The sequence below is a fragment of the Chiloscyllium plagiosum genome, unplaced genomic scaffold, assembly GCF_037043375.1.
Source record: "Chiloscyllium plagiosum isolate Xiang-an unplaced genomic scaffold, Cpla_swu_hap1 HiC_scaffold_39, whole genome shotgun sequence".
In the NCBI taxonomy this organism is placed as follows: Eukaryota; Metazoa; Chordata; class Chondrichthyes; order Orectolobiformes; family Hemiscylliidae; genus Chiloscyllium; species Chiloscyllium plagiosum.
Window position 1 is genome coordinate 16,948,624 of NW_028270177.1, and position 22,722 is coordinate 16,971,345.

Below are 22,722 nucleotides of genomic sequence, written 5' to 3' on the forward strand. Positions count from 1 at the left end.
ATGTCACTGTTTTAAAAAAAACTGTTAAGAAACTTGATGAAGAAATTAAGTGATCTAATGTAATAATGAAATCCAAAACAGTACTCTGCCTTGGATCAACAGTTAACCATCAAGCAACTTCTTTTTGTAGATGGTGGGATGTCCCTGTCTGCTGATTGAGATGTAGACACTGGGGAATGGTCATTGTCATGACTTTGCTTGCAGTCAGAGCACATCTTTTCTTTGCTATTAACACCAATTCTGGATTTATGCTTTGCTTGCCTCCACAACACTTTGCCCTTTATTCTAGGCCTCCTCTGTGTACTTACCTCCTTTTAATCTTTCCCAGACATTCACTTCTGTTCCACTTGCTTTTCCCCTCTATTCTCAACAGCATAAACCAAAACATATTTCTCTCTCTTTTTCAGGTCAAAGCAAGAGTGATTTTGGACTCAAAGCGTTAACTCTGTTTCCCTAACACCTTTTGTTTTTTTTAATAAAATCTTGCTGCTTTGGTGTTTTGTTCCCCTACATTGCAACACTAATCATACTTCAAAAGGACTTCATTGGCATTGAAAAGCATTGGAACGTCCCTAGGTTGTGATTAAGTCATTTTTTACTTTATTTTTGTCATATCAATAGCTGTTTTTCACTTGATTTTGAATTGAGCTAAATTAAACAGCTTTGATTTAAGCACACCTTATTATTTATTATTGACTAATAACAAAAGGCAAGAATGAGCAAAGCTTAAATCTTTGGGCAAGTTTTGACAAAGTGATTCTGCAAGCTAATTGATTTGTTGATAAATATTTTTGATCACAGAATGCCAAAAAAGTTGAAGAATCTGCACTTGATGAGTGTTCAGTACAAAAATTCCATGTGCAAACAAAATCATCCACATTCTGCAAACTGATCTTATGTGACCTCACAGCAGAGGCAAGCTTTACAAAGAGAAGTTTTTTTTTGTTATCTGAGCTTAAATTTACTGTTCCCTGAAACTAACTTTTGTGGCACATCCAGAGTTAACCATTTATAATTTGTGATGGTACAACATCATCTTTAATTCCAGATTTGTCACTAATTTTGGATCTTCATCCATCTGAGTTGGTTTAACTCTACAGTAAATCCCCTGCAGAGTCAACTTTATGGGGTGGCACGTGGTGAGCACCGCTGCCTCACAGCACCAGGGACCCGGGTTAGATTGCAGTCTCGGCAACTGTCTGTGTGCAGTTTGCACATTCTCCGTGTCTGCGTGGGTTTCCTCTGGGTGCTCCAGTTTCCTCCCACATCCCAAAGATGTACAAGTTTGGTACATTGACCATGTTAATCTTCCCTGTAATGTCCAGAGGTGCTTGGGGGAAGGTAGTGGGGAATTCGATAGGTAGATGAAGGTGGGGGTTGATGGTGATAGGTCAGAGTGGATAGGTGGGAAGGAAGACGGACAGGTAGGACAGTTCAAGAGGATGGTGCCAAGTTGCAGGGTTAAATTTGGGATAAGGTGGGGGGGGGGGAAGAGAAGAGATAAGGAAACTGGTGAAATCGACATTGATCCTGTGTGGCTGCAGGGTCCCAAGGTGGAAAATTAGGCTTTCTTCCTCGAGGTGTTGGGTGGCTAGAATTTGTCAGTGGAGGTGGCCTACGTCTTGCATGTATTAGGCAGAGTGAGAGGGGAGTTGTAGTGTTTGGCCACAGGGCAGTGGGGTTGTTTAGTGCGTGTGCACCAGAGACGTTCTCTGAAATGTTGGCTCAGTGGTTAGCACTGCTGCTTCACAGTACCAGGAACCCGGGTTCAATTCCTGGCTCAGGCGACTGTAATGAGTTGGCACATTCTCCCTGTGTCTATGTGAGCTTCCTCCAGGTGCTCTGGTTTCCTCTCATAGTCCAAAGTTGTGCAGTTCAGGGGAATTGGTCATGCTAAATTGGCCACAGTGTTAGGTGCATCAGTCAGCTGTAAATATAGGGTAGGGGACTGTTTCTAGGTGGCTTACTCTTCAGAGGGTTGGTGTGGACTTGTTGGGCCGAATGGCCTGTTTTCACACTATAGGGAATCTAATCTAATAAAAACATTCCACAAATTGTTGTCCTGTCTCCCCAAATGTATAGGAGACCACATCAAGAGCAACAGACACAGCACGTGTGTGGAAGTGCAGGAAAATCTCTGTCGGATGTGGAAGGCCAGATGGATTAGCCATGAGAAATACAAGGTTATAGGGATTGGGTCAGGGGTTATGTGTGGGTCTGATGCTCTTCAGATGCACGTAGGGATTCTACGTAAACATGTACAAACTCAGTTTGTCTTTCATTGGCATTCCCATGGAGAAACTGCAGCAGTAGAGTTGTTACTGAGCATGTTTGGGCTGGTGCTTCATATCGAGTTTAATTGCTTTATTAAAGGAGGAGATATCATATTCAACAGAAACGAAGTAGAAATATATAGAATGACTCAAATTTTCCCTGCGCTGTAATAGAGATCAAATTGCTTTTCATTCCTGGTCGTATTGAGTTTAGCAATTCTTTCATGGAACAATACTGTACAGCTCACAAATCCTGCAGGCTTTGACGTCACAATTTTCTCTATCCCTTTCCAGGGGACATATGGAAGGCTCTGGTTTCCCAGGTGCCGGCAGCCCTCTGGCACCTCACTCAATTGGCTGTTCTCCCTCAGTGGAGAGCTTTGTCCCCACACGCACAGTGCCCAGCAGCAGACAATGGGTCAAAACAAGAACACGGGTTCATTCTACTGCTTCTGAGCCTTCAGCTGTTTAAACCAACTGTATAGCTGCCTCAATTGCAGAGACATGGATCACTGCCGTCTCGAATTCTCGGCACTTGCTTAACACTTCTTAACAGGAGGAGGGCTATTCTGCTTCCAACTGGAGGCTCTTGCAGCAAATATCAAGGGCCAAAGGATTCCCAATAAGAATGGTCAAAATGACGCCAATAAAATGAGCAATAATTACATTATCTAATTTGAACACAACGCCAATATTATACAAAAATACTGTTTAGTTCAGAAAGTGTTCTATGCAGACATGGTTCTGAAAAGGTAAATGTGGAAGACTGCATTAAGCTCCACCCAATCTGATAATGTTATAAGGATTTGTGTGGGGAAAAGTAGAACATCTTGAAAGGTGTACATCCACAGACCTAAGTTACGAATGTGTCTTGGCCACGATCGCTATTATGCCACAGAATCCATTTTGTTCAAGATGATACCCTCTTCTTGTTAAGATTCACCAGTGCTGAAAATGTGTTGCTGGAAAAGCGCAGCAGGTCAGGCAGCATCCAGGGAACAGGAGAATCGACGTTTCAGGCATAAGCCCTTCTTCAGGAATGATTCCTGAAGAAGGGCTTATGCCCGAAACGTCGATTCTCCTGTTCCCTGGATGCTGCCTGACCTGCTGCGCTTTTCCAGCAACCATTTTCAGCTCTGATCTCCAGCATCTGCAGACCTCACTTTCTCCTCAAAGATTCACCAGTGGGCTATCCTCGAACAATGTAAGCCAAATTGGCTCTTAACCTAGACAAGGAAAGAGGATGAAAGCAAAGTACCACGGATGGAGGAAATTTGACATAAAAATAGAAGGTGCTGGAGAAACTCAGCAGGTCTGGTCACACTTAGAAAAAAAACAAAAGAGATAGACTCAAAATGTTGATATGACTCTTCTTCAGAATGGGAAGAAGAAAGAAGATGGCAGTAGCAAGTTACCAGCCAGCAATGGTTAGTGTCACAGCACATGCCATGGTAATCTGTAAAATTACCATGCCATTGCATTTATTTTTTAAATACATTCTCCAAATCTTTTCAGACAGTATATTCTGCTTGTCACTAGCTTCCTTTCGTCAATAATTAGAAATGACATGTGGAGTGTGAAGATACAGCGTATGTTTAAAACAAAGCCACATAACACTTTCATTCTACAGCTGAATGTGATGATAATGTAGTGTTCTCCTTCTGTTCCTGTGAACAATAACTCCCTATCACAGAGGAGGAGATGATCTAGATTCAGTAGGCAGCTGTTGAGTGGAGACAATTACAAAATGTAACATTTACTAATTCAGGTTCCCTTGATCTTTAGTACACAAAATGAGATAAAGTTTGTCCTAGTCAGGGCCTTTGGCAATTGCTAATGAGATGTTATGCACCATAAGTTTGGGTACAAAAACTAAAAGAGAACAAACATGAGATTTGACATTTCAAAAGAGCACCCAACCTTGTGAAAGGCCAATTTACTATTTCTGATCAAAGTCAAAAACAACACTCATTCCATTAACGTGTTGAAAATAAAAGTCTTAATAAATAGTAGAGAAAAGGTGATACTTGTTTCTGTTTCTACACCATAAAAAGTAGAAGGGCTATCATTGCTCTCAGGAAGGCTCTCAGCCTGGTATATTGCTGATAAAAACCAGAAAGTTTGGGGATGCTAATTTCTGCAGCCACTCAGGCGGTAATTAGAATTGCTTTCCTTAACCTTCATAACTTTCAAGGTTACAGGCACTTTATAATATTTTGAATGGCTGCTGCCATCAGTTTATGTACATCGCAAGGTAACACCAAAAATGAAGAATAATCACATTATTTCTCCTTGGAGAGAAGAGAGGAAAAAAAATCTCATGGAGTCAAATTACCCACAGCTCTTGCACAAGATTGAGATGTTATCAAAAATGTATGTCATGGATATATAAATTTTTATGCATGCATCTTGTAAAATTTCAAGGCCGTGATATAATCATATTAGTGACACCTTTTAAAATTTGTAGTGATTACAATGATGTGCACTGAATATTGAACACAGGCAACCTATCTACAGAATAAAACCCCCAGCTAATTAATGTTTCCAGCTGCTTCCCTCTCGTCAGGATTTTTGATGTACAGTACTATTTAATGTTGAAACTTGCAATTTATGATTATGGAATAGGTTACATTTAAGGTGCAAGAACATCTAGGTGAATATTCAAACTGTAGGAGCCATCTCCTCAAGTCAGTATCTTTAAGCATCAGTTGCTGGTGCTATCCCAAGTGCGCAGTCCTTCTCATTTCTAAAACAGTCAAATTAAAGAAGGCGAACTAGTTAACATAATTTGTCACTATGTTAGTCTTCAGGCAAAAGCTAAACATGTCACTAAATTTATATTTTGACGGCTGCATACTTTTATTAAAAAAAAGCAAACTTTAATCAACATGAACAGAAAGGTAATGTTTCAGGCTTACTTGGCTTATACTGAAAGTAACTTAGATGTGGTACAGCAAGATTGATGTTGTTGAGGAACCCTGACAGTCATGGGATAAACTACAGATCCAAAACTGCTTGGTGACCTTAGCTCTGTATCATCGACCTGCAACTCCAGCTCTGTTTGATGGGATGACTCATTACACAAAACCTGGTCAGGCAACTAAAACAAGCTGGTTAAACTAGTCTGAATTGTTTGAACTAAGCCCCTAGAGTCAGGTTCAGGGCCTTGCGTTTAACAAACTCTGCCTAACATATGAACTTCCCAAGTGTTATGTTGTGAAAAATAACATCTCCTTTCCCCATCAATCTACCCAACTACTATAGGAAGAGTTTAAACTGTTAACATTTTAGAAAACTAATGTATTACCTATGGAAAAGTATGGACAATAAGGAAAAATAAATATGAGTTTCTGCTGCTGCTTAAATTTACCAATGGATAATAAATGTTTAACACCATTATTTGTAAATGATAAATTCTCAACAGCTCCCCAGTGCTTCCATTTTCAGTTCTGGAGTTTTGTGCCCCTGTTTTAACAACTTTATTCACAGGTTTTTCACTAAACTGTTATGGTTCTGACAACACATCTAGAACTTGAAGACAAAACGGTGTGTGTGCTTTATCTGTAGATTGATTGCTTATGTCTGAAAATGCAGCCTCAACATTGATTACACGCATTAGGGAGTTGTTTTCTGGAGAGGAAGTATATCCATACAGTCAACTTTGGCACATAAACCTTTCGCCCAGTACAGACTTGTTGAAAATCTCTGCAGATGGTCACGTTTGATATTAACCTATGACTAAAAGTCTTTCTTTTATTTTCCCCAATCATGTAAAACAATATTAAATTATTTTATTTAAAAAATATGGCCATGAAGTTTTAGACAAGCACTTCAACCTATAACACAATTGACGTGAATCAGTTGATCTATACATTTCACTTATTGTATTTTTAATTTGATTGTCACACTTTAGTAACTGATATAACAGTTGAAACTTTATTGCTGGAACAGCACAGCAGGTCAGGCAGCATCCAGGGAACAGGAGATTCGACGTTTCGGGCACAGGCCCTTCTTCAGGCCTGTGCCCGAAACGTCGAATCTCCTGTTCCCTGGATGCTGCCTGACCTGCTGTGCTGTTCCAGCAATAAAGTTTCAACTTTGATCTCCAGCATCTGCAGACCTCACTTTCACTCCTAACTGATATAACATGTTAACTACGCTATTTTGCATGAATTTCTCAAAGTAGACAAAAGTAACATTGCCAGTTAAAAACAAAAGAAACACTAAGAGTTAAGTAATTCACTCAGTTTGTTTCAATTTTAAAAGATACCCTGCTTTTTTGAAAGTGGTTTTCATGGTAATTTTGATACTTGACTGTAATGAGTGAATAGTATTATTTTATATATGTCTAAAATATCCAAATATTTCTGTATGGAAAGTAAGTTATCTCATTTTTAAAGTCATTAATTGGATTCTAGAAACAGTTTCAGGAGGTTTTATAAACACTTTATAAACTGGTACAGGACTAACAATCCTGAGAAATATCGCCAATGTAAATTACAATAATATAATAATTTGGGGATTGGCACTAGAAAAACAAGCAATGAAAGACAAAAGAATTTGCCAAGTTGTCACAGTAATCCAATTCAATTGTTAATTGTCTGGTAGCGTGGCCCAGTGATCTAAATTGCTGTATTGAGATTCCAGCCTCTAAGGAAGCGTGGTTTCGAATCCCACTGCAGCCATTTGTGCTGATTGATTATTAGGTGGCTCAGTGATTAGCACGGCTGCCTCACAGCGCAAGAGACCCGATGTGATTCCAGCCTCAGGCAACTGTGTGTGGAGTTTGCACATTCTCCACGTGTTTGTGTGGGTTTCCTCCAGGTGCATCCTATAGTTCAAAGATGTGCAGGTGAAGTGAATTGGCCATGCTAAATGGCTCATAGTGTTCAGGGATGTGAAGGTTATGTGCATTAGTCAGAAATAAATATAGGGTAGGGGAATGGGTCTGGGTGGGTTACTCTTTGGAGGGCGGTATGGACTTGTTGGGCCAAGGGGCTCATTTCCACACTGTAGAGATTCCATGATTCATTAATGCCCTTCAGAAAAGAGTGTTTCACATGTGTGATTCTAACCAGACATACTGTGATTGCCTCTTAATGCCAGAGGGCAACTTGGGACAGACAATAACTTAGTCATGTCACCCACATTTTAAAGGAAGATGTTAAATTTGAGAAACAAAAATCAGCAAATTTACCCATAAAGTCGGCTACTCTATCACCTCTATCTCCACAGTCTATTCCTCTCTCCTGGCTCAGGACTGGAGTCCTGTTGTACTTGTTGTACCTGTTAACTTTATGTACCTCTGACTCAATAAATAAAATGCTGAAGTGCCACTCTGTTGTAGGGTTCAAGAGTAAACATGACATTGTCTTAATGGTCAAACTTGCTGTCAATTATTAACTAAAAGCTCTTCGCAGTTTAGACAACTACTTCAATTCTCAGATTGCATTGAAGATATTTTCTCCCTATACATATGATTGGAAATCACTGGGTCACTGCCTCACCAGTATTATTAAAGAAATAAGCCCCCTCCTCTCTCCAAGATTTGATGGCGTCAATGGTAAATTGTTGAACACAGTTCCCAGGCTTTAAGCTGCTCCCTGGTTTACCACTCCATAATATGCTGTGCGTTCCCACATTCAAATTTCAACACGTGAGCAACTCAGTGGGGAAAAAGAAATGTTTGTTTGCATTTCTTTTTCCCCTAGGCTTTAGCCAGTTAGATTTTAACCTCTAACTTTAGCTAGTTAGAAACTAGTCATATGAGTCAAAACATGGTCACACACATTTAACTGAAAATTGGACTACGGACATTGCTCAACGGCAGTATCAATAATTTAAAACTTTGTGTAAAAATAAGTTCTACAACAATCACCCTTACCACCTCTAGTGCTGAGATTAGCCAATGATTGTACACAGTGACCAAACTGGTCACTGTGACCGTTGAACTGGATCACTCCAAGGCAAGTCCAAACAGACAAAAGGCCCTGCATTTTCTGGATGTTAAGTTTAGTTACTATAGCTGGACAATGCAACCAGTGGTGTGGAAGAAATAAATAGGTGTAGCCAGCTGTGCTGTTCACAGTCAGACGAGCTTTATGTAGTTCAAAATGATTCTGGAGCCAGTAGCCTGTTGTGGCCAAGGACAGGATGATGGATGATCTACACACACTGTCCGGTTGCACAGAATAGGAGAAGTTCACTTTATGTCTATTAAAATGCTAATCTCCATTGGTTAACAAAAAAAAGTAGAGAAACCAAGTTGAAATAAATTAACACTGGAAATGCAATGGGTACCATTCAGTTTACAATTTGATTCTGTCTCCTCAAATATTACATTGAGGCACAAATATGATTGTCTCCTGATTGAAGTTAAATCGTTCCAGTCAAGTTACTTGAAGCTTTTAGACCAAGCTGTTTTTCTTGTATCAACAATTCTCTGGCCCATTCATCCTGAACAACTGGCAATTGAATATAGTACATTCTGTCACAGAAGGGAGTATCAACAGGTCAGTAGCACAAAAAAAAATGGTCAACTTAAGCCAAAACCTCCATTTTGTAGGAGATTGATTTTAACAAATCTACTCACTGGGTGGAGATTGCACAGTTAAACATCTAAAGCCGTTCAAAACACTAAAAATTGGAGGACAAAATACATTTTGTTGTTGTTTTGTAACTAAAAACTGCTAAACAAAACCGAAAATGCAGTTTAAATGTCATTTGGTCTGAATAATTTGTAATACCGCATTTATTTTGCATTTGTTATGCTGTATGTATTTTCTGCTCCAAGTTGTTTGAAATCTGAAGGCAATCCAAAAATTATTTTGCCTCAACTTCACATAGATCACATGAAGAGATGACGATCATGAGACTTTCTTATAAAGTAAACTGTGATTTTTGTGATCTAAAATGGGTAATAAAAAGTTCAGCAGGACAATTCAATAAAGAACTGGAAGAACGCTTAGAAGAAAACAAAATCACAGGACTGTGGGTTTAACAGGAAAGCTCTATCAAAGATCCACCAGGAGTTCACCGGCTTCCTGCACTGCGCCAGTCATTATGATTGTGTTTTTCATGTGCTGATTTACTGTAATTTACAGTAGGCTTAAGAATCCCTGGACCTCGTCTGACTTCCGAAATATAAAATGATTCCTTGTGCAAGTAATCTACCCCCATGTCCCAGGCCCTGGCTAAAAGACAGCAACTATTGCTATATGATGAACATGAAACACAACATGTTTGCTCTTTACCACCCTCTGTAATGGCCCTTCAGCAAACCACAGTTCAAGGACAATTAGAGGAGGGTAACAAATGCTGACTTTGCCCATGATGATCACACCCCAAAGAATAAGTAAATCAAGAACTGTATGAACCAACATCAAGTTCAATGTCTTTCCGAAGGAGAGTTAGATTACTGCCAACATTCAATTATTGTACTAATAAAGTAAGTAAACAAAAAAAAAGTGGATTTATCCATGTTGACTGTATAGTTTATGCAGGTTTTAATTGCTTTTACCTGGACTGAATGCTGAACTAACAGGGATAGGTACATGAGACTGGCTGGATTTTCCATTGGGTCAATGGTGAAGGCTTACTGGTGACATTTCTTGTTGTTCACCAGAAGTAATTTATTCCAAAGCTTGCTCTAGTCTTTATTACAATATTCTGGACAATTATACACCTCTGGTTTTCATGAATAGAATTTTTTTAAAAAGTGAACATTAGAAGTTCCAATGCAGGGATCAAGTATGGACCAAGCCAGAACCGAGAAGAGCTGAAAGGTCAGCTTTAATCAGTCCCAGATGAAAACATTACCCTCAGGTGATTGCATATAGGATACAGAAAGAATAAAGAGGCACTCGAGAGGCTGGAGAGATAATTTCTTGGGAAGATGTCAGAAGTGTGGATTTACATTGACAGGACAAGTCTCTTCTTCTGAAAAAATGGTGGCTGACTCAAAATAACTCAAGAAGTCATTAAGACTATGAAAAATTTTAATTGAGTTGATATAGAGACAGAGAGAGAGAATATTTCCTTTTGTGAACAAAAGCATAACTTTAGCATCAGAGGATGAGGGGTGACCTTATAGAGGTTTATAGAATCAGGAATGGCATGGATAGGTGAAATAGACAAAGTGTTTTCCCTGGGGTGGGGGAGGCCAAAACTGGAGGGCATAGGTTTAGGGTGAGAGGGAAAAGATATAAAAGAGACCTAAGGGGCAACTCTTTCACGCAGAGGGTGGCACGTGTATGGAATGAGCTGCCAGAGGAAATGGTGGAGGCTGCTACAATTACAACATTTAAAAGGTATCTGGATGGGTATCAAATAGGAACGGTTTGGAGGGTTAAAGGCCAGGTGCTGGCAAGTGGGACTAGATTCGGTTGGGATAGCTGGTCGGCATGGATGAGTTGGACCGAAGGGACTGTTTCCATGCTGTACATCTCTATGACAGCTATCAATATAAAGAAATCCAATAAGGAGATCCAAATAAACTTCTCAACTCAAAGAGGAGTGAGAATCTGGTACATACCAGCACAGGAGAATGGTTGAAGCGATAACATAGATACACCTGGAAGGAATAAAGAGTTACAATAATAAATTTAAATTTAAAAATATGGGAGCGAATCTTGAATAGAAAATAGGCATCAGCATGGACCTGTTGGGCTGAACAAACAGCCTGTTTCTATGCCAGACAACCGACATAAACCCAAACATGGAGAGTTATTTGTTCTATCTATCTCTGTAAAAGGAGTGAACAATGGAGAAAGATTAGAGAAGCTTAAGTTTAAAAGCAAAAAAAAGTAATCAGTAACCTTAACAAAATAAATAAGCAATGAATATGCATTGATGATAAGGTGAGGCCAGTCTGTTACTCAAGGAAACTCAACTCTGTAGGATGACAGAACTTGAATTAGTGACAAGTAACAAATTATCATTGGCAAACGCTGTGGGGCATTAAAACTAAAGATTCATTGGAACATGCGACATAGTTAAGGAGCAGAAAATGGCATTAGACCCATCAGGCTAGCTTTCCCAATAATCCCACCATCCAACTGCAGTTTGAATCAACCTCTAATCTTTGAATCTTGTAGATTGTCTCCAGTCTTTGACTAAACAAATTTGTTCTGTGACCCGCCTAACATTTACACTTGTGTATTTCATGAAATTATTCCACAGATTTCTATCCCAGAATGTGCTCTGTTCACATACAATGAGCACCCTGAAATAAGAGCTTTCTTAAGGAGGAAGAGTTGTTGACTTGCACATTAAATTAAAGTGATTTTCTGTTCCAAAAAAAAGTGGCCTGTGTGTAAATTGGCGTCACACTAAGTATTTTTGGTTGGAGTACATCATCCATCTGAAAGGACTGAAATATACAAGATCAATTAATAAAATCAATAAAACACATTGCACTCGCTAGCAGTTCACATTGGAAAGGGTCAAAGGCAAAGCTTAGGATCCTCCTCTACCTGGTTCCTCTCTAATTAAAAAGATGGTTTGAGATACAGGATTAAGCAAAAAAAAAGGAGAAATAGAAATGAGAAAATCTGAGATACCCAAATTAAATTTAGAATTCCCAATGTGGCTTGCAATGTTTACAGCATGAGGGATTGATGAAAATAACTAAAATTACTCAAATTGATAACATCTGCAAGCTTCATTGTATCATTTAACTAACACTCTCACTCAGAGACAGACTCAAAACGTGTCCCCATCTATTGTGCATATATATAGAAATATGCAGTTTGGTGAAATTGTATCTGCTTACAAAGGGAACCAATGACTGCAACTACGTTTAAATTCAATTTCTATTGACTAGGAGGAAAGACAATTTTTCTGGACTTCAATTTCCAAGTACTTCATTAGACCTTCCTTTCTTGCAAAGTACCTGGCATGAATACCATTTTATAAAGTTGCATCATATTGTTAGAATATATAGTCACAGTATTCATTTAGATTTAGATTTTGTTTTTAAAAACCTGTGCAGAAATGTTATTAATCACACAACACCAGGTTACAGTCCAACAGGTAACTAGCTGATGAAGGAGCAGTGCTCTGAAAGCTTGTACTTCCAAATAAACCTGTTGGACTATAACCTGGTGTTGTGTGATTTTTAACTTTATCCAGTTCAACACTGGCACCTCCACATCAGAGATGTCATGGCATCACCTCTGGTGCAGATGGAACTTGAACCAGGTTTCATGGCTCAGAAGTAGGGACACTACCACTACATTACAAGAGCCCTTTAATTTAGATATATACAGAACTTAATTAATTGGATCAGACAGCATAACGTTGAGGAAATAGCTGGCTTTGATGTCCTAAATAAAAGGAGCATTATGCAACAAAGCGAATGTATTATCTTTTTGTTCTGCTGAGATTGCAAATTAGACTTCTCAATAACAAATTAAAAGCCATTAACAATTTTACTCAGAAATTTTCAACAAATGTACATTGCAAATTCTCAAACCTATTTGTTGTTTCCTTCATAACTTAAAACTGATAATCTCCCTTTTAACACTTAATCTTCCATGTCTATATCTCTCTCTATCTCCAAAACACTATCTCCATTCACATTTTTGCCCATCGTTGAAAGAGCAAAGCATTTTGAAAATCGTGCTTTTTCACAGCATTTGGGTGTTTCTGGAAAGTCAAGCATTTATTAGCCATCCTCAATTACCCTTAAATTGAAAAAGCTGCCATCTGAATGGCCTGTAGGCCAAGTGTCAACCACATCACTGGAGCTAGGAGATGTAGGCCAGACCAGGTAAGGATAGCAGATTCCAGAAAAAAAAAGAACCACATGGGTTTACAACATCACCATTACTGAGCCTGACTTTCACTTCCAGATTCATTTTGTGCCGCTGTGCTGGGATTTGAATCTTTGTCTCCAGAGCATTTAGCTAGGCGTCTGGATTCTTCTCTAGTGGCATTTCTGCCTTTCATAGATATGGTCACCACTATTCCTATTTAGATTAAAAGTCTCTCTGCCCTTATTATCCAGATCTCTCGATCTTGTTAGAATCTTTGGCAATTATTGAAGCCTAAACTTAAATTCCAGATGAGAAGTTGACTCCAGCTCTGTTTTCGCTCCTGACAGGCATCAGTGACACCATGCTCAATATGAATACACACCATCCAAATCAACAATGTCCCCATTTTTCATTCCTGCCAAGGCAGGAGAGAACACAACACTACAGGGAGAGTTTGCCAGTAAGATGTACTATAAAGAGGAAAACAATACCAGTCTATAAGACAACACAGCTGTTCTATTACTTTTAGGAGCATATGGACAAAGTGATTCCTTTTCTGTTTCTAAACTTCATTCAATATTAAAGAGAATTACATCTGTAAATGTGTCTGTGTGGGTTTCCTCCGGGTGTTCCGGTTTCCTCCCACAATCCAAAGATGTGCAGGTTAGGTGAACTGGTCATGCTAAATTGCCCATAATGTTCAAGGATGTATAGCTTAGGTGCATGAATCAGGGTTAAATGTAGGGAAATGGGTCTGGGTGGGATACTGTTTGGAGGGTCAACGTGGACTTGTTGGGTCGAAGGGCCTGTTTCCACACTGTAGGGATTCTAATTCTAAAACCCACTTTTCAATAAACAATATGCAAACATCCGGCATTCCAACCGAAACTCTATCAACAAACACATCCAGTTAGACCCCATCTAACAACCACTGAGAAAAAGAACAGGAAGTGACATCACCACAGGAAGTGACATCACCAACCCAAAGAAACCAAAACATATAAACAGAAAGCAGGAATTTTCAGCATTACTTCACCTGAGGCCCACTGAAGATGTTGCCTAGTAGGGTAACGAAACGTCTGGAAATGAACCTTGCAGCTCAGCAAGCAAGCCTACATCCAAAATCTGCATATGGTGATGTTGCTATACTTGTGCAAATCCTGACTGGTGCAGTTTGGGACCAGCATATGGGATGATGTGTATTTGTGAACTTGCTGTTCTGCATGTCGGTGTGAAGTAATTGGAGGGGCCTACATCAAAATCCATTTTGACATGTAAAAATAAATTAATTTTGCAGAATGAATACCTGTAAAGTATATATTAGCACCTGGCAGGCTTGTTCTAGTACCTGAAGATAGCTTAAAAGAAGTGGTGAAAAATAGAACAGTTTAGTCATTGGCTCAAAAACATGGACCCAGTTTCTGCTCTGACAAAACTTAAAACCAAAGTTAAGGAGCAATATATTACTCTATTTTAATGGAGAATGGGTACATTTACAGATCCTGTGCCCTACCTGGTTCTTTTTATTTCCTTTATTTCAGCTGATCTTCCACTGAAACTCTCCCTTTCATGTAGATATTATTTCTCAACACAACCATTCCAATATTCTCCCAGCTGATCTGCCACTTTAATTTGAGCTCATCAAAAATCTAGTACTATTCTTCTAACCCAATTGGCACCAAATTCTGTGTGCCTATCTTCTCTGCGTTTGCTAACCAGCAGATGTCCACAGTAGCACTTCAAGTTTCAATGTCTTCTTGTATTGACTCCCTCCATGGCCTCACCTCTCCCTCTTTGGGTAATGTTCTACAACCTTTCAACATCGCTGTATTCCTCCAAGTTTTCTTATCACTCATTCTACTTCATTGTTCCATTCTGGTAGCCATGTCTTTCACCACCCAATGCCCCACGCTCTGGAACTCTCCCCATAAACTGCTCCAGATCTCAATTTAAAGTGCTCCATAACCTCATTGTCCAAACTTTCCCAATATCTCTTTGGCTTTTGCTTGCTAACATTCCTAAGAATCATTTCAATGTTTTATTATACTAGTAAAGCACATTTTAATATATATGTTTAATTATATAAAATAAATTGCTGTGTATTTTACCTGGATTCTTTCTCTACTATGAATCTGATTAAGTTATGCACAAACAGTACACTGAACAATTTGGCATATTGCCCAATCAACTAAAGTACAACGGGTACATTATAATTTTAAAAAACAAATGTTCCTTTAAGTGCTCTGGAGATTACCAGTTGAATCAAACAATTATTTGTTTTTTTTTTCCACAATTCTGTATTCATTCTGTGCTTAAGAATAGTGGAAGAACACTAAATCCCCTTTTGAACTGCAGGAGAGGATATTGTAGTCACTTTCACTGAGATGTATCTTATTAGATGAAATTTTTATAATTTCCATTCACAAACAATTACTTGATAGGGAGGTGTAAGCGTTCAATAAAGCTCCCACTCTGTCAATTATCTTTACTGCTTTAAATGGGTATATTTTCTCCTACATAATTCATGTCGGTATCAAATATAGTTTTCTTTATATACAAGGATATTGCTAGTTGTGAATAATAGAAAGCTCATACTGTTACATGCTTTGCAACTATTCAAGGTAATGCTAGCTGGATGAATGCATGCATTTTCTCATCGTGCCCTTCAACATTTCAACTATTTAAACACAGAGGGTGAACTAAAGTTCATTTGAAATACCACTCTAGGCAAAGGATCGCAGCTAGCACTAGGACCTTACTGACACACGAATTTAAGTGCTGGAAAAACAGCCCTGCAAAAGTCCGGTGCTTGCTTTTCCCCACAGAACCCTCCACACTAGGAAGTCCAAATTAAAGTATTATGTCCCGAACATGAGAAACGATAAACATTTCAGAACCCTCGTTGTGAACTGTTTGTGCTGACTGAAAGTACAGAGTATGACGCAAAACATTTACACGTTGTTTTTGAAAACTTTCAAGTCTAAACTTTCACTGACTCTGATCACAAACTGGTTAACTTTGCGTGCCAATTTTGAATCACCAACTACCACTTCTGATGAGGAGGTCACGCAATAAGGCACTAAAGTGAACGGTCAAATCGTAAAATAGACCGCACCCCCAACATTTTACATCGGCACTTGGAATATGTACTAAGTTTATGTAAATCTCCCGTTTCATCTTTTGTGAGTGTTTTGCACACCAGCTGATGCGTGACAAGCACGGCCCTCTGACTGTGCCAATGGGCTAATTTGGCTTTAAAATCAGTTCCCGTGTTCTATTTATCATAGGATACCCTCACTTTGTCACGTCGTGCGATATTGACTCGTAATCGCTTAAAAAGGTTAAAGGAGGAATACAGGACACTTAATGTTTGCCTAGCACCATTAATATGGCAAACGTCCCAAGGCGTTTCACAGGAGCGCTCTCAAGCAAAATCTGACACAGAGCCAATAGGGAAATATTAGGGCAGATGACTAACTCTTGATAAAAGTGCGAGGTTTTAAGGAGTGTCTTAACTTTCTTCCTTTAAAGGTAGAGAAGGGGAAAGGTTTAGTGAGGGAATTCCAATGCCCAGGGCCTTGGCAACTGAAGACATGACCACCAATGGTGAAACAATTAAAATCAGGCATCATCAAGAAATGAAAATTGGAGAAGAGCAGATTATTTCCAACAAAGGAACATTTGTCCCAAACAGTAATAATGTGCAAAAAGGCTCTTCGGAAACAGCACACACTATTGCCAACAAAAATCCACCAAGTAAACATTTTTCATAGTTCTCAACTTGTTATCAAAAGGAAAGTTTTAAGAGCACACTGGTAGCCAATTCCGGCGGGAGTTTTACCTTATTTCACAACTGTAAGCACTCTTCACTGATTTTAGCATCTGCACTGATGCCGGGTTGTTTTTCATTTTACCAATACGTTTTGGACTAGAGCTTCGGGTTCATAGAATCCATTGTTTGCTTTCACAACTGCTTTTCATCAGTTCTTCAGTCTCCTCCTCCCCAAGTCTAGTACAGGTCAGGCAGTGCTGTTTTGATCCAGCTGTAGTTTGAAAACCATGCACTGTGCTGTCAAAAAAAAACCCAGCCCCTTGCCCACTATCCTAAAACGCTGACTGGAGACCTGAGGCCCAAATGAAAGCTTTCTGATCAAAGTTCAATAGTGATCAAATGTCAGCCAGCTCCCTCCTTTCAAGTTTCTTCCCATCCCCCTTTAAAAAAACACACATTGTACCTCTGAAAACAAACAAGGGTTTATGTTCCAACATTCAGTGCAATTTCTTGTCTGTAATACACTCCAGTTTCATCTTGCAAATACACAATCGCAGCACCGATTCATCTGCTCGGTATTCTTTCCAGAAACCCCCAAGGACAACCGATTCCCGAGTAAAAATAGCGCTTCGAAGTGCTATTTCTGCACCTCTCTTGTCAGCCGCTTCTGAGGACACTTCAACCCCATCTCCATTCACCGAGACGGTCTAGCAATCTACAAACAAGATATTTTTTTTGGTCTTAATTTGCAAACCTACGTACAAAGATGTGTCACACAGTCATTGCAATAAAACCTTACCTCATATGTCACCTAAATATTCCCAAAAGTTATTTTCCTGCCAATAATCCCTCCGAACAGCAAACGCTCAAACTCTCAACTCCTGCAAGTCAGAGACACGCAAGGGTAAAAACAAACTAATGCACAGCAAATGGTGTAATTTGATCCATCTGAAGTCAATCCGTCAAGAGAGCAGCAGGCTGCCTACCAATAAGCCTGCACCAGCCCAGGGGTCCCACCCCCTAGTCCATTCTCCAGCACTGGCTTTAAAGCTCAAGATGTGAAGTTTTTTGTCTGCTGTCTTTCCCTGGCTGCCGACAGTGGGGCCTCTAGCTCTCAGTGACCCTTTCATGGCCCCAACCTCGAATGAGGCTGTTGTAAAACCTTTAACAGAGTAGTACTTCAGTGGGGCCGGAATGGGTTTGTCACAAGGAAAATGTGGACTTTGTTATAAACCAACTTAGGATCAGGACTGATTCTTGCTGTCAACATGTACAAATTGCATCTGGTCATAATTGAATTTCGGCTACTCTTCTGCATTGCTTAGTGTAATTTTATGAGTAACGATCCTAATTTTATTCTCCCCCGTCCCCCCACCTTCCTAGGGAGCACAGCAACCGCATCGCTGGTCACTTCTCAAGCTTAACTCATAAGGTTTCCTTCTGACTGAAGCATCAGCCCATTTTCCAGCTTCAAGTAATAAATCTTTTTTTTGTCTAAGCGACCATGCATTACTTAGTGCTCAGCAGAGGCGGTTTTAATTAAAAAATAAAACTCAATGAACTTTTCTGACCATTAACTAGATATGACCAGCTGTTTGGTGAAACTTTGCATTAGTTTGAAGGACAGAGTCGCGGCTTGAGACAGCCTTACAATGCTAAGGTTTCTAGTTTCCTACGTCCCATTTGTTTCGCTGACACAGAGGCTCAAAGCCATTAGAGTTGGCAGTAGCCTCTCAGAATTGGCAGCAGCCTTTGTCTTAATCAGTTCACAAGCCATGGATGGTTTCAAAATCATTTTTTTTCTAAATGGATTTGCAATGTTTTCACATATTTCAACAGCCACCATAGCATGCAAGAAAACTTCTGCACTGGTTTCCTGTTATGCTACACATTGCAATAAAATTTTAAGTATTTTTATGATGGGACTCAGCCGATACAATTTCCTTTGTTAATTATTTAAAGACGATATGCCCGATAAGTGCTGCATACCATCCTTTCTTGAAGTGTAAGGCACCAGCTGTTAACGTGAAAATTGTAAACATAAACGTGAGCCTTGCAAAGACTGTAACTTATTTTTCTGTATGTTTGATTTTGTGGATTGAAATGACAACAGTATGATTTTCAAACCAAAGCTTCGTGGATGGAATTTTATACTTTAAAAAATATCAAGTTCGAGAAAGTCGTGAGTTGTGTTAATATTGCTGCTTTGTTCAAGCAGTGGAGAAGGCTGTTTGCCAATGGGCTGGCCTCAGGAAGTGTGAGGTATAAAGTGAGATTCAGCTGGCAACAGGTTGTTGATTGGTGTCCGGGGTTGTGACAGGTTGTAGATGACAAAGGGTGTTAGCCTAACAATAACTATCTGATTGAGTCCGAGGTAATTGAACAGCTTGTGGATGTGCATGATACTGGCAGAAACCTTCGGATTGCTGTACCAGAGTGTATCTTTCTCTCCAGTAAAAGGCCTGAAGAATACCAACATATTTTCCCTCACCAGTTGCTATAATGACCTTTAACTAGTAACTACAGTTAATGTACCAATTGCCTGTACTTCTTGAGAAGAAGTGAAAAGGAGCAGGAGAAAATAACTTGGTGAACAGAACATCCTGAGAAGCCAAAAGATAGTGAACTGCTTCCCCAGTTTTATTCCCCTCCAACCATAACCCCAATACTTCTTTGGTATGTTTGTGTCTGTACAGGTTTGTATGTGTCCTAGAATATAAGGGGGTTAGTGATTTAACTAGTAGAGTTATTTGTCAATAAATCATAGTTGTTCTCCCATGGTTAGAATCCATTTGTTTGTAATAAATAGTATTTTTTTGTTAATACAGAAACCTGGCTTGTGTTTCTGTTACTGCTGAAAATGTGTTGCTGGAAAAGCGCAGCAGGTCAGGCAGCATCCAAGGAGCAGGAGAATTCTCCTGCTCCTTGGATGCTGCCTGACCTGCTGCGCTTTTCCAGCAACACATTTTCAGCTCTGATCTCCAGCATCTGCAGTCCTCACTTTCTCCTTGTGTTTCTGTTAGCCTGGGTCTAAATGACAGATAAATTGAAGACTTGGAATACTTTGATTAAATTCTTAAGTTTATAACAACTTCAAGGGAACTTGATTTCCAGTGGACTACCCTAATAAGGTGTGACAAAGTTAGGGAGCTCATCTGGACTATTTTGAAATACAGACAACAAGAATTTGGATGTAGTATTAGTAAACAGCACAGATAAAGGAACATTCCTGGATGTGTATTGCATTTAAGAAATTGCTCTGAAAATGGCAAAGGATTTCCTGTAGTTTTATTCCCCTCCAACCATAACCCCAATACTTCTTCTGTATGTTTGTGTGTGGGGTAGATTATAAGGGGGTTAGTGATTTAACTAATAGAGTTATTTTCCTACAGGTGTCATATAGTACCTGATTGTCTTAAGTGAACTTTCAAAACCCTCCCTGATTGAATTGGCAGGTAAACTAGTGGTAGCATTGCCTGACAGAGCAAGCAAGGAAGAAATAATTGATGTACTAGCATAATACTTGGATTTAGTAGAGATACAAGGGAGATACTTTGGGTAGTTACACATAGAATCAGCTAATATTGAGTTATGATTTCAGCAGTTTAAGCATTAGGAGAAAATGAAAGATCTGGAGATGAAGATGGAGGAAATCGAAATGGAATTCCAAAGGGCAGAAAAAAAGTTCAGGAAAGGCAAATGGAATTAAAATGACAGGAAATGGAAATGAGATGACTGGAGTTAGAATTACAAGAGAAAGAGAATGCGAGAGAATATGAAAATTGACTTAAACTAATGCAGTTGAAATAGGAGACGTCAAATGCAAATGCAGACTCTTGTGGGGAGTTGTTCACGTTTATACAGGCCCAATCAAAATTTGAGGAAAATGCTGTAGAGGCATTTGTCATGTTATTTTTAAAAAAGCCAGATATATGTATTAGGCAAAAGAAGACTGGTCCTGCAGAAGAAGTTAAGAGTCATGGAGTCATAGAGATGTACAGCACGGAAACAGACCCTTCGGTCCAACCCATTCATGCCAACCAGATATACCAACCCAATCTAGATCCACCTACCAGCACCCAGCCCATATCCCTCCAAACCCTTCCTATTCAGATACCCATCCGGATGCCTTTTAAATGTTGCAATTGTACCAGCCTCCACTACTTCCTCTGGCAGCTCATTTCATACATGTACCACCCTCTGCGTGAAAATGTTGCTTAGGTCTCTTTTATATCTTTCCCCTCTCACCCTAAACCTATGCCCTCTAGTTTTGGACTCCCCTACTTCAGGGAAAAGACTTTGTCATTTATCGTATCCATGCCCCTCATGATTTTATAAACATCTATAAGGTCACCCCTCAGCCTCCAACGTTCCAGGGAAAATAGCCCCCACCTATTCAACCTCTCCCTATAGCTCAAATGCTCCAACCCTGGCAACATCCTTGTAAATCATTTCTGAACCCTTTCAAGTTTCACAACATCTTTCCGATTGGAAGGAGACTAGAATTGCACGCAATATTCCAACAGTGGCCTAACCAATGTCCTATACAGTCGCAACATGACCCCCCCCCCCCCCAACTCCTGTACTCAATACTCTGACCAATAAAGGAAAGCATACCAGATGACTTCTTCACTATCCTATCTACCTGCGACTCCACTTTCAAGGAGCTATGAACCTGCACTCCAAGGTCTCTAAGTTGGCAGATGAAGCACAGGAAATTTCTATTTTTTTACATTATGTGCAATGACCAGAGCAATGACTAAATAGACTATATCACCACAGGAATATGCAAGAAGATGTTAGGGTAGTCAAATCACTATTTAGGAATGAGGATAATTCAAAAGAAGTGTTCAGCATGTTTATGTTAGGTGAGGCTCTGGAAGCAGATCTACAGTTACATGAGTTAGCACAAGTAGCTTAAGTGAAGCTGAGGCTGAAGCAGTTCTGATGAGGAAAAGGAGATATCCTCATAGACCTGAGGTCAAAAAATGGATGGTTGTTCATCAAATAGTGATACTGTCCAGATATTGTTAGGAGATATTGCCAAATAGTACATGGAAGTTCTAAGGCAGGAAATAAAGGATAATGAAAAATGCAAGCTTCGATAGACAGGTATTTAACATGACCAAAAGAGTGCAGTTCTGTAAATTATATCATATGTGTCACGTGGTATAAAACCTCAACATGTAATCATAGCAGCATCTTCAATTTCCATACCAGCTTTAAAAGCATTCAGTTGTGTGTGAGTAGATTGTATAGGACTATTACTGAAAATGAAAGCAGGACATTAGTACATCCTGCAATTACAGATATGACAACCCAATTCCCAGAAGCTATTCTTTTAAGGACCATTACAACCAGGGTGGAAAAGTTCTCTGTTTTTAACTCATTATGGATTATCAATTGATTTACAGTCTGATTAGGATTCTGATTTTGTCTAATATTTTCCAGGAGATCATCAACAATAGAGTATAAAAGAATTGAAATCAACTGCATATCATCTGTAAACTCAGGTAACTTTGGAGAAATACTATCAGACTCTCAAGATCATGATTAAAGCATATTGTTATGGATATATGATGCAATTCTGGTCTCCCTACTATAGGAAAGGTATTGTGAAACTTGAAAGGGTTCAGAAAAGATTTACAAGGATGTTGCTAGGGTTGGAGCGTTTGAGCTATAGGGAGAGGCTGAACAGGTTGGGACTGTTTTCCATGAAGCATCAGAAGCTGAAAGCTGACCTTATTAAGGTTTATAAATAATGAGGGGCATGGATCGGGTAAATTAACAAGATCTTTTCCCTGGGGTGGGGCAGTCCAGAACTAGCGGGCACAGATTTAAGGTGAGAGGAAAGGATTTAAAAGGGACCTAAAGGGCAACTGTTTCATGCAGAGGATGGTGCATGTATTGAACGAGCTCT

The 22,722-nt window shown here is 39.4% G+C and overlaps 1 protein-coding gene across 9 annotated transcripts in view; it reads right to left on the reverse strand.

The window, feature by feature from the left end:
• The window catches only part of sema6d (semaphorin 6D), a 295,781-nt gene that overhangs the window by 31,437 nt on the left and 241,622 nt on the right, over window positions 1–22,722 (reverse strand). Inside the window, exon 1 of one of the 9 annotated variants that reach the window (XM_043677347.2) lies at window positions 17,789–17,900. The exons of 6 other annotated variants lie outside the window; for them this stretch is intronic. The gene's annotated coding sequence lies outside the window, so the exon portion shown is untranslated. 2 more of the 9 variants (XM_043677354.2, XM_043677357.2) reach the window with 2 other exon arrangements.